At 46.0% G+C, this 9,474-nt stretch overlaps 31 non-coding genes across 31 annotated transcripts; 11 read left to right on the top strand and 20 right to left on the bottom strand.

Moving 5' to 3' along the window:
* The first annotated feature begins 90 nt into the window (after positions 1-90).
* Positions 91-162, top strand: Trnaa-cgc (transfer RNA alanine (anticodon CGC)). The gene has a single exon. It is a non-coding gene; the product is annotated as a tRNA-Ala (tRNA).
* Positions 163-437: 275 nt separating this feature from the next.
* On the bottom strand, positions 438-509 carry Trnac-gca (transfer RNA cysteine (anticodon GCA)). The gene has a single exon. It is a non-coding gene; the product is annotated as a tRNA-Cys (tRNA).
* A 318-nt stretch (positions 510-827) lies between these two features.
* On the bottom strand, positions 828-899 carry Trnaw-cca (transfer RNA tryptophan (anticodon CCA)). Its single transcript has one exon. It is a non-coding gene; the product is annotated as a tRNA-Trp (tRNA).
* A 118-nt stretch (positions 900-1,017) lies between these two features.
* Positions 1,018-1,089, top strand: Trnaa-cgc (transfer RNA alanine (anticodon CGC)). Its single transcript has one exon. It is a non-coding gene; the product is annotated as a tRNA-Ala (tRNA).
* A 275-nt stretch (positions 1,090-1,364) lies between these two features.
* Positions 1,365-1,436, bottom strand: Trnac-gca (transfer RNA cysteine (anticodon GCA)). The gene has a single exon. It is a non-coding gene; the product is annotated as a tRNA-Cys (tRNA).
* A 318-nt stretch (positions 1,437-1,754) lies between these two features.
* On the bottom strand, positions 1,755-1,826 carry Trnaw-cca (transfer RNA tryptophan (anticodon CCA)). The gene has a single exon. It is a non-coding gene; the product is annotated as a tRNA-Trp (tRNA).
* A 118-nt stretch (positions 1,827-1,944) lies between these two features.
* Positions 1,945-2,016, top strand: Trnaa-cgc (transfer RNA alanine (anticodon CGC)). The gene has a single exon. It is a non-coding gene; the product is annotated as a tRNA-Ala (tRNA).
* A 275-nt stretch (positions 2,017-2,291) lies between these two features.
* Positions 2,292-2,363, bottom strand: Trnac-gca (transfer RNA cysteine (anticodon GCA)). The gene has a single exon. It is a non-coding gene; the product is annotated as a tRNA-Cys (tRNA).
* A 318-nt stretch (positions 2,364-2,681) lies between these two features.
* Positions 2,682-2,753, bottom strand: Trnaw-cca (transfer RNA tryptophan (anticodon CCA)). The gene has a single exon. It is a non-coding gene; the product is annotated as a tRNA-Trp (tRNA).
* A 118-nt stretch (positions 2,754-2,871) lies between these two features.
* Trnaa-cgc (transfer RNA alanine (anticodon CGC)) lies at positions 2,872-2,943 on the top strand. The gene has a single exon. It is a non-coding gene; the product is annotated as a tRNA-Ala (tRNA).
* Positions 2,944-3,218: 275 nt separating this feature from the next.
* On the bottom strand, positions 3,219-3,290 carry Trnac-gca (transfer RNA cysteine (anticodon GCA)). The gene has a single exon. It is a non-coding gene; the product is annotated as a tRNA-Cys (tRNA).
* A 318-nt stretch (positions 3,291-3,608) lies between these two features.
* Trnaw-cca (transfer RNA tryptophan (anticodon CCA)) lies at positions 3,609-3,680 on the bottom strand. Its single transcript has one exon. It is a non-coding gene; the product is annotated as a tRNA-Trp (tRNA).
* Positions 3,681-3,798: 118 nt separating this feature from the next.
* On the top strand, positions 3,799-3,870 carry Trnaa-cgc (transfer RNA alanine (anticodon CGC)). Its single transcript has one exon. It is a non-coding gene; the product is annotated as a tRNA-Ala (tRNA).
* Positions 3,871-4,145: 275 nt separating this feature from the next.
* Positions 4,146-4,217, bottom strand: Trnac-gca (transfer RNA cysteine (anticodon GCA)). The gene has a single exon. It is a non-coding gene; the product is annotated as a tRNA-Cys (tRNA).
* Positions 4,218-4,535: 318 nt separating this feature from the next.
* Trnaw-cca (transfer RNA tryptophan (anticodon CCA)) lies at positions 4,536-4,607 on the bottom strand. The gene has a single exon. It is a non-coding gene; the product is annotated as a tRNA-Trp (tRNA).
* Positions 4,608-4,725: 118 nt separating this feature from the next.
* Positions 4,726-4,797, top strand: Trnaa-cgc (transfer RNA alanine (anticodon CGC)). Its single transcript has one exon. It is a non-coding gene; the product is annotated as a tRNA-Ala (tRNA).
* A 275-nt stretch (positions 4,798-5,072) lies between these two features.
* Trnac-gca (transfer RNA cysteine (anticodon GCA)) lies at positions 5,073-5,144 on the bottom strand. Its single transcript has one exon. It is a non-coding gene; the product is annotated as a tRNA-Cys (tRNA).
* Positions 5,145-5,462: 318 nt separating this feature from the next.
* Trnaw-cca (transfer RNA tryptophan (anticodon CCA)) lies at positions 5,463-5,534 on the bottom strand. The gene has a single exon. It is a non-coding gene; the product is annotated as a tRNA-Trp (tRNA).
* Positions 5,535-5,652: 118 nt separating this feature from the next.
* Positions 5,653-5,724, top strand: Trnaa-cgc (transfer RNA alanine (anticodon CGC)). Its single transcript has one exon. It is a non-coding gene; the product is annotated as a tRNA-Ala (tRNA).
* Positions 5,725-5,999: 275 nt separating this feature from the next.
* Positions 6,000-6,071, bottom strand: Trnac-gca (transfer RNA cysteine (anticodon GCA)). Its single transcript has one exon. It is a non-coding gene; the product is annotated as a tRNA-Cys (tRNA).
* A 318-nt stretch (positions 6,072-6,389) lies between these two features.
* Trnaw-cca (transfer RNA tryptophan (anticodon CCA)) lies at positions 6,390-6,461 on the bottom strand. The gene has a single exon. It is a non-coding gene; the product is annotated as a tRNA-Trp (tRNA).
* A 118-nt stretch (positions 6,462-6,579) lies between these two features.
* Trnaa-cgc (transfer RNA alanine (anticodon CGC)) lies at positions 6,580-6,651 on the top strand. Its single transcript has one exon. It is a non-coding gene; the product is annotated as a tRNA-Ala (tRNA).
* A 275-nt stretch (positions 6,652-6,926) lies between these two features.
* On the bottom strand, positions 6,927-6,998 carry Trnac-gca (transfer RNA cysteine (anticodon GCA)). The gene has a single exon. It is a non-coding gene; the product is annotated as a tRNA-Cys (tRNA).
* A 318-nt stretch (positions 6,999-7,316) lies between these two features.
* Trnaw-cca (transfer RNA tryptophan (anticodon CCA)) lies at positions 7,317-7,388 on the bottom strand. Its single transcript has one exon. It is a non-coding gene; the product is annotated as a tRNA-Trp (tRNA).
* Positions 7,389-7,506: 118 nt separating this feature from the next.
* Trnaa-cgc (transfer RNA alanine (anticodon CGC)) lies at positions 7,507-7,578 on the top strand. The gene has a single exon. It is a non-coding gene; the product is annotated as a tRNA-Ala (tRNA).
* Positions 7,579-7,853: 275 nt separating this feature from the next.
* On the bottom strand, positions 7,854-7,925 carry Trnac-gca (transfer RNA cysteine (anticodon GCA)). The gene has a single exon. It is a non-coding gene; the product is annotated as a tRNA-Cys (tRNA).
* A 318-nt stretch (positions 7,926-8,243) lies between these two features.
* Trnaw-cca (transfer RNA tryptophan (anticodon CCA)) lies at positions 8,244-8,315 on the bottom strand. Its single transcript has one exon. It is a non-coding gene; the product is annotated as a tRNA-Trp (tRNA).
* A 118-nt stretch (positions 8,316-8,433) lies between these two features.
* Positions 8,434-8,505, top strand: Trnaa-cgc (transfer RNA alanine (anticodon CGC)). The gene has a single exon. It is a non-coding gene; the product is annotated as a tRNA-Ala (tRNA).
* A 275-nt stretch (positions 8,506-8,780) lies between these two features.
* On the bottom strand, positions 8,781-8,852 carry Trnac-gca (transfer RNA cysteine (anticodon GCA)). Its single transcript has one exon. It is a non-coding gene; the product is annotated as a tRNA-Cys (tRNA).
* A 318-nt stretch (positions 8,853-9,170) lies between these two features.
* Trnaw-cca (transfer RNA tryptophan (anticodon CCA)) lies at positions 9,171-9,242 on the bottom strand. The gene has a single exon. It is a non-coding gene; the product is annotated as a tRNA-Trp (tRNA).
* Positions 9,243-9,360: 118 nt separating this feature from the next.
* Positions 9,361-9,432, top strand: Trnaa-cgc (transfer RNA alanine (anticodon CGC)). The gene has a single exon. It is a non-coding gene; the product is annotated as a tRNA-Ala (tRNA).
* Positions 9,433-9,474: the final 42 nt, after the last annotated feature.

Here is a 9,474-nt window from a genome sequence, read left to right as displayed (position 1 = left end):
GTTCCTCGAACACTTACTGTACCGTTCAAACCTAAGAAATAATGACAGTAGGATCCACGAGAGACTCGTCCCAGATGTAGTTGCTCTGGCGGGGGTGTAACTCAGTGGTAGAGTGTCTGCTTCGCATGCAGAAAGTCCTGGGTTCAAATCCCAGCTCCTCCAATTTTTGTTTCTCCGTGCAGCAGTACACGAAAACTTTTGCCTATCACCATATTCTATAAAATTCAGTGTACAAGATTCTTCCCCCAAGCAAGTGGATTTCGTACAGTTCGACCGCATGGCGGGAGGACGATGACCTGCAAGAGCCTGGGCTGCGATCCCCCCATTGAAATGTTGCTCCAAAGCCTTCGGTATGGCGTGCGGAGTGCATCTGAAACATGTTATTTGCAACTCACCGCGACAACCGTCATTTGTTTTTTCGAGATACTGAAAAATGAAGGGGGCACCCGGGATTGAACCGGGGACCTCTCGATCTGCAGTCGAATGCTCTACGACTGAGCTATACCCCCTTTCACGATCTTTCTATTCCCATAACTTAAGGAAAAATATTATACTCTGCCTGGCTAAAGACGTCTAATCGAGCAAAATATTGCGTAATCATTATCTCTCAGTTATATATTAGCGTTAAACGATATAAATATCAAAAATACTAGACAGTTCGCGCCTGGAGAAAGTGTGAGTCGGCGCCTACACTTTAATGTCAGAACGCGAAAATTGCACTAGTAGCTTTTTTCAAGCAAGTTCTGTTCGTCCGTTCTCTGTAATCGTTTGGTATCTGATTAAACTGACATACTCGCCTATGGCTTTCGTAAACGAAAATTTCACTGTGACCCCGACGTGATTTGAACACGCAACCTTCTGATCTGGAGTCAGACGCGCTACCGTTGCGCCACGGAGTCGACGCTGCTGAGGTCTTGTCATGAATAGGTTCCTCCAACACTTACTGTACCGTTCAAACCTAAGAAATAATGACAGTAGGATCCACGAGAGACTCGTCCCAGATGTAGTTGCTCTGGCGGGGGTGTAACTCAGTGGTAGAGTGTCTGCTTCGCATGCAGAAAGTCCTGGGTTCAAATCCCAGCTCCTCCAATTTTTGTTTCTCCGTGCAGCAGTACACGAAAACTTTTGCCTATCACCATATTCTATAAAATTCAGTGTACAAGATTCTTCCCCCAAGCAAGTGGATTTCGTACAGTTCGACCGCATGGCGGGAGGACGATGACCTGCAAGAGCCTGGGCTGCGATCCCCCCATTGAAATGTTGCTCCAAAGCCTTCGGTATGGCGTGCGGAGTGCATCTGAAACATGTTATTTGCAACTCACCGCGACAACCGTCATTTGTTTTTTCGAGATACTGAAAAATGAAGGGGGCACCCGGGATTGAACCTGGGACCTCTCGATCTGCAGTCGAATGCTCTACGACTGAGCTATACCCCCTTTCACGATCTTTCTATTCCCATAACTTAAGGAAAAATATTATACTCTGCCTGGCTAAAGACGTCTAATCGAGCAAAATATTGCGTAATCATTATCTCTCAGTTATATATTAGCGTTAAACGATATAAATATCAAAAATACTAGACAGTTCGCGCCTGGAGAAAGTGTGAGTCGGCGCCTACACTTTAATGTCAGAACGCGAAAATTGCACTAGTAGCTTTTTTCAAGCAAGTTCTGTTCGTCCGTTCTCTGTAATCGTTTGGTATCTGATTAAACTGACATACTCGCCTATGGCTTTCGTAAACGAAAATTTCACTGTGACCCCGACGTGATTTGAACACGCAACCTTCTGATCTGGAGTCAGACGCGCTACCGTTGCGCCACGGAGTCGACGCTGCTGAGGTCTTGTCATGAATAGGTTCCTCCAACACTTACTGTACCGTTCAAACCTAAGAAATAATGACAGTAGGATCCACGAGAGACTCGTCCCAGATGTAGTTGCTCTGGCGGGGGTGTAACTCAGTGGTAGAGTGTCTGCTTCGCATGCAGAAAGTCCTGGGTTCAAATCCCAGCTCCTCCAATTTTTGTTTCTCCGTGCAGCAGTACACGAAAACTTTTGCCTATCACCATATTCTATAAAATTCAGTGTACAAGATTCTTCCCCCAAGCAAGTGGATTTCGTACAGTTCGACCGCATGGCGGGAGGACGATGACCTGCAAGAGCCTGGGCTGCGATCCCCCCATTGAAATGTTGCTCCAAAGCCTTCGGTATGGCGTGCGGAGTGCATCTGAAACATGTTATTTGCAACTCACCGCGACAACCGTCATTTGTTTTTTCGAGATACTGAAAAATGAAGGGGGCACCCGGGATTGAACCGGGGACCTCTCGATCTGCAGTCGAATGCTCTACGACTGAGCTATACCCCCTTTCACGATCTTTCTATTCCCATAACTTAAGGAAAAATGTTATACTCTGCCTGGCTAAAGACGTCTAATCGAGCAAAATATTGCGTAATCATTATCTCTCAGTTATATATTAGCGTTAAACGATATAAATATCAAAAATACTAGACAGTTCGCGCCTGGAGAAAGTGTGAGTCGGCGCCTACACTTTAATGTCAGAACGCGAAAATTGCACTAGTAGCTTTTTTCAAGCAAGTTCTGTTCGTCCGTTCTCTGTAATCGTTTGGTATCTGATTAAACTGACATACTCGCCTATGGCTTTCGTAAACGAAAATTTCACTGTGACCCCGACGTGATTTGAACACGCAACCTTCTGATCTGGAGTCAGACGCGCTACCGTTGCGCCACGGAGTCGACGCTGCTGAGGTCTTGTCATGAATAGGTTCCTCGAACACTTACTGTACCGTTCAAACCTAAGAAATAATGACAGTAGGATCCACGAGAGACTCGTCCCAGATGTAGTTGCTCTGGCGGGGGTGTAACTCAGTGGTAGAGTGTCTGCTTCGCATGCAGAAAGTCCTGGGTTCAAATCCCAGCTCCTCCAATTTTTGTTTCTCCGTGCAGCAGTACACGAAAACTTTTGCCTATCACCATATTCTATAAAATTCAGTGTACAAGATTCTTCCCCCAAGCAAGTGGATTTCGTACAGTTCGACCGCATGGCGGGAGGACGATGACCTGCAAGAGCCTGGGCTGCGATCCCCCCATTGAAATGTTGCTCCAAAGCCTTCGGTATGGCGTGCGGAGTGCATCTGAAACATGTTATTTGCAACTCACCGCGACAACCGTCATTTGTTTTTTCGAGATACTGAAAAATGAAGGGGGCACCCGGGATTGAACCGGGGACCTCTCGATCTGCAGTCGAATGCTCTACGACTGAGCTATACCCCCTTTCACGATCTTTCTATTCCCATAACTTAAGGAAAAATATTATACTCTGCCTGGCTAAAGACGTCTAATCGAGCAAAATATTGCGTAATCATTATCTCTCAGTTATATATTAGCGTTAAACGATATAAATATCAAAAATACTAGACAGTTCGCGCCTGGAGAAAGTGTGAGTCGGCGCCTACACTTTAATGTCAGAACGCGAAAATTGCACTAGTAGCTTTTTTCAAGCAAGTTCTGTTCGTCCGTTCTCTGTAATCGTTTGGTATCTGATTAAACTGACATACTCGCCTATGGCTTTCGTAAACGAAAATTTCACTGTGACCCCGACGTGATTTGAACACGCAACCTTCTGATCTGGAGTCAGACGCGCTACCGTTGCGCCACGGAGTCGACGCTGCTGAGGTCTTGTCATGAATAGGTTCCTCGAACACTTACTGTACCGTTCAAACCTAAGAAATAATGACAGTAGGATCCACGAGAGACTCGTCCCAGATGTAGTTGCTCTGGCGGGGGTGTAACTCAGTGGTAGAGTGTCTGCTTCGCATGCAGAAAGTCCTGGGTTCAAATCCCAGCTCCTCCAATTTTTGTTTCTCCGTGCAGCAGTACACGAAAACTTTTGCCTATCACCATATTCTATAAAATTCAGTGTACAAGATTCTTCCCCCAAGCAAGTGGATTTCGTACAGTTCGACCGCATGGCGGGAGGACGATGACCTGCAAGAGCCTGGGCTGCGATCCCCCCATTGAAATGTTGCTCCAAAGCCTTCGGTATGGCGTGCGGAGTGCATCTGAAACATGTTATTTGCAACTCACCGCGACAACCGTCATTTGTTTTTTCGAGATACTGAAAAATGAAGGGGGCACCCGGGATTGAACCGGGGACCTCTCGATCTGCAGTCGAATGCTCTACGACTGAGCTATACCCCCTTTCACGATCTTTCTATTCCCATAACTTAAGGAAAAATATTATACTCTGCCTGGCTAAAGACGTCTAATCGAGCAAAATATTGCGTAATCATTATCTCTCAGTTATATATTAGCGTTAAACGATATAAATATCAAAAATACTAGACAGTTCGCGCCTGGAGAAAGTGTGAGTCGGCGCCTACACTTTAATGTCAGAACGCGAAAATTGCACTAGTAGCTTTTTTCAAGCAAGTTCTGTTCGTCCGTTCTCTGTAATCGTTTGGTATCTGATTAAACTGACATACTCGCCTATGGCTTTCGTAAACGAAAATTTCACTGTGACCCCGACGTGATTTGAACACGCAACCTTCTGATCTGGAGTCAGACGCGCTACCGTTGCGCCACGGAGTCGACGCTGCTGAGGTCTTGTCATGAATAGGTTCCTCGAACACTTACTGTACCGTTCAAACCTAAGAAATAATGACAGTAGGATCCACGAGAGACTCGTCCCAGATGTAGTTGCTCTGGCGGGGGTGTAACTCAGTGGTAGAGTGTCTGCTTCGCATGCAGAAAGTCCTGGGTTCAAATCCCAGCTCCTCCAATTTTTGTTTCTCCGTGCAGCAGTACACGAAAACTTTTGCCTATCACCATATTCTATAAAATTCAGTGTACAAGATTCTTCCCCCAAGCAAGTGGATTTCGTACAGTTCGACCGCATGGCGGGAGGACGATGACCTGCAAGAGCCTGGGCTGCGATCCCCCCATTGAAATGTTGCTCCAAAGCCTTCGGTATGGCGTGCGGAGTGCATCTGAAACATGTTATTTGCAACTCACCGCGACAACCGTCATTTGTTTTTTCGAGATACTGAAAAATGAAGGGGGCACCCGGGATTGAACCGGGGACCTCTCGATCTGCAGTCGAATGCTCTACGACTGAGCTATACCCCCTTTCACGATCTTTCTATTCCCATAACTTAAGGAAAAATATTATACTCTGCCTGGCTAAAGACGTCTAATCGAGCAAAATATTGCGTAATCATTATCTCTCAGTTATATATTAGCGTTAAACGATATAAATATCAAAAATACTAGACAGTTCGCGCCTGGAGAAAGTGTGAGTCGGCGCCTACACTTTAATGTCAGAACGCGAAAATTGCACTAGTAGCTTTTTTCAAGCAAGTTCTGTTCGTCCGTTCTCTGTAATCGTTTGGTATCTGATTAAACTGACATACTCGCCTATGGCTTTCGTAAACGAAAATTTCACTGTGACCCCGACGTGATTTGAACACGCAACCTTCTGATCTGGAGTCAGACGCGCTACCGTTGCGCCACGGAGTCGACGCTGCTGAGGTCTTGTCATGAATAGGTTCCTCCAACACTTACTGTACCGTTCAAACCTAAGAAATAATGACAGTAGGATCCACGAGAGACTCGTCCCAGATGTAGTTGCTCTGGCGGGGGTGTAACTCAGTGGTAGAGTGTCTGCTTCGCATGCAGAAAGTCCTGGGTTCAAATCCCAGCTCCTCCAATTTTTGTTTCTCCGTGCAGCAGTACACGAAAACTTTTGCCTATCACCATATTCTATAAAATTCAGTGTACAAGATTCTTCCCCCAAGCAAGTGGATTTCGTACAGTTCGACCGCATGGCGGGAGGACGATGACCTGCAAGAGCCTGGGCTGCGATCCCCCCATTGAAATGTTGCTCCAAAGCCTTCGGTATGGCGTGCGGAGTGCATCTGAAACATGTTATTTGCAACTCACCGCGACAACCGTCATTTGTTTTTTCGAGATACTGAAAAATGAAGGGGGCACCCGGGATTGAACCGGGGACCTCTCGATCTGCAGTCGAATGCTCTACGACTGAGCTATACCCCCTTTCACGATCTTTCTATTCCCATAACTTAAGGAAAAATATTATACTCTGCCTGGCTAAAGACGTCTAATCGAGCAAAATATTGCGTAATCATTATCTCTCAGTTATATATTAGCGTTAAACGATATAAATATCAAAAATACTAGACAGTTCGCGCCTGGAGAAAGTGTGAGTCGGCGCCTACACTTTAATGTCAGAACGCGAAAATTGCACTAGTAGCTTTTTTCAAGCAAGTTCTGTTCGTCCGTTCTCTGTAATCGTTTGGTATCTGATTAAACTGACATACTCGCCTATGGCTTTCGTAAACGAAAATTTCACTGTGACCCCGACGTGATTTGAACACGCAACCTTCTGATCTGGAGTCAGACGCGCTACCGTTGCGCCACGGAGTCGACGCTGCTGAGGTCTTGTCATGAATAGGTTCCTCGAACACTTACTGTACCGTTCAAACCTAAGAAATAATGACAGTAGGATCCACGAGAGACTCGTCCCAGATGTAGTTGCTCTGGCGGGGGTGTAACTCAGTGGTAGAGTGTCTGCTTCGCATGCAGAAAGTCCTGGGTTCAAATCCCAGCTCCTCCAATTTTTGTTTCTCCGTGCAGCAGTACACGAAAACTTTTGCCTATCACCATATTCTATAAAATTCAGTGTACAAGATTCTTCCCCCAAGCAAGTGGATTTCGTACAGTTCGACCGCATGGCGGGAGGACGATGACCTGCAAGAGCCTGGGCTGCGATCCCCCCATTGAAATGTTGCTCCAAAGCCTTCGGTATGGCGTGCGGAGTGCATCTGAAACATGTTATTTGCAACTCACCGCGACAACCGTCATTTGTTTTTTCGAGATACTGAAAAATGAAGGGGGCACCCGGGATTGAACCGGGGACCTCTCGATCTGCAGTCGAATGCTCTACGACTGAGCTATACCCCCTTTCACGATCTTTCTATTCCCATAACTTAAGGAAAAATATTATACTCTGCCTGGCTAAAGACGTCTAATCGAGCAAAATATTGCGTAATCATTATCTCTCAGTTATATATTAGCGTTAAACGATATAAATATCAAAAATACTAGACAGTTCGCGCCTGGAGAAAGTGTGAGTCGGCGCCTACACTTTAATGTCAGAACGCGAAAATTGCACTAGTAGCTTTTTTCAAGCAAGTTCTGTTCGTCCGTTCTCTGTAATCGTTTGGTATCTGATTAAACTGACATACTCGCCTATGGCTTTCGTAAACGAAAATTTCACTGTGACCCCGACGTGATTTGAACACGCAACCTTCTGATCTGGAGTCAGACGCGCTACAGTTGCGCCACGGAGTCGACGCTGCTGAGGTCTTGTCATGAATAGGTTCCTCGAACACTTACTGTACCGTTCAAACCTAAGAAATAATGACAGTAGGATCCACGAGAGACTCGTCCCAGATGTAGTTGCTCTGGCGGGGGTGTAACTCAGTGGTAGAGTGTCTGCTTCGCATGCAGAAAGTCCTGGGTTCAAATCCCAGCTCCTCCAATTTTTGTTTCTCCGTGCAGCAGTACACGAAAACTTTTGCCTATCACCATATTCTATAAAATTCAGTGTACAAGATTCTTCCCCCAAGCAAGTGGATTTCGTACAGTTCGACCGCATGGCGGGAGGACGATGACCTGCAAGAGCCTGGGCTGCGATCCCCCCATTGAAATGTTGCTCCAAAGCCTTCGGTATGGCGTGCGGAGTGCATCTGAAACATGTTATTTGCAACTCACCGCGACAACCGTCATTTGTTTTTTCGAGATACTGAAAAATGAAGGGGGCACCCGGGATTGAACCGGGGACCTCTCGATCTGCAGTCGAATGCTCTACGACTGAGCTATACCCCCTTTCACGATCTTTCTATTCCCATAACTTAAGGAAAAATATTATACTCTGCCTGGCTAAAGACGTCTAATCGAGCAAAATATTGCGTAATCATTATCTCTCAGTTATATATTAGCGTTAAACGATATAAATATCAAAAATACTAGACAGTTCGCGCCTGGAGAAAGTGTGAGTCGGCGCCTACACTTTAATGTCAGAACGCGAAAATTGCACTAGTAGCTTTTTTCAAGCAAGTTCTGTTCGTCCGTTCTCTGTAATCGTTTGGTATCTGATTAAACTGACATACTCGCCTATGGCTTTCGTAAACGAAAATTTCACTGTGACCCCGACGTGATTTGAACACGCAACCTTCTGATCTGGAGTCAGACGCGCTACCGTTGCGCCACGGAGTCGACGCTGCTGAGGTCTTGTCATGAATAGGTTCCTCGAACACTTACTGTACCGTTCAAACCTAAGAAATAATGACAGTAGGATCCACGAGAGACTCGTCCCAGATGTAGTTGCTCTGGCGGGGGTGTAACTCAGTGGTAGAGTGTCTGCTTCGCATGCAGAAAGTCCTGGGTTCAAATCCCAGCTCCTCCAATTTTTGTTTCTCCGTGCAGCAGTACACGAAAACTTTTGCCTATCACCATATTCTATAAAATTCAGTGTACAAGATTCTTCCCCCAAGCAAGTGGATTTCGTACAGTTCGACCGCATGGCGGGAGGACGATGACCTGCAAGAGCCTGGGCTGCGATCCCCCCATTGAAATGTTGCTCCAAAGCCTTCGGTATGGCGTGCGGAGTGCATCTGAAACATGTTATTTGCAACTCACCGCGACAACCGTCATTTGTTTTTTCGAGATACTGAAAAATGAAGGGGGCACCCGGGATTGAACCGGGGACCTCTCGATCTGCAGTCGAATGCTCTACGACTGAGCTATACCCCCTTTCACGATCTTTCTATTCCCATAACTTAAGGAAAAATATTATACTCTGCCTGGCTAAAGACGTCTAATCGAGCAAAATATTGCGTAATCATTATCTCTCAGTTATATATTAGCGTTAAACGATATAAATATCAAAAATACTAGACAGTTCGCGCCTGGAGAAAGTGTGAGTCGGCGCCTACACTTTAATGTCAGAACGCGAAAATTGCACTAGTAGCTTTTTTCAAGCAAGTTCTGTTCGTCCGTTCTCTGTAATCGTTTGGTATCTGATTAAACTGACATACTCGCCTATGGCTTTCGTAAACGAAAATTTCACTGTGACCCCGACGTGATTTGAACACGCAACCTTCTGATCTGGAGTCAGACGCGCTACCGTTGCGCCACGGAGTCGACGCTGCTGAGGTCTTGTCATGAATAGGTTCCTCCAACACTTACTGTACCGTTCAAACCTAAGAAATAATGACAGTAGGATCCACGAGAGACTCGTCCCAGATGTAGTTGCTCTGGCGGGGGTGTAACTCAGTGGTAGAGTGTCTGCTTCGCATGCAGAAAGTCCTGGGTTCAAATCCCAGCTCCTCCAATTTTTGTTTCTCCGTGCAGCAGTACACGAAAACTTTTGCCT

Source organism: Schistocerca nitens, chromosome 4 (genome assembly GCF_023898315.1).
Source record: "Schistocerca nitens isolate TAMUIC-IGC-003100 chromosome 4, iqSchNite1.1, whole genome shotgun sequence".
NCBI classification, from domain to species: Eukaryota; Metazoa; Arthropoda; class Insecta; order Orthoptera; family Acrididae; genus Schistocerca; species Schistocerca nitens.
The sequence above is the reverse complement of the archived record's forward strand: the minus strand, read 5'-3'. Positions and strand labels throughout refer to the sequence as shown.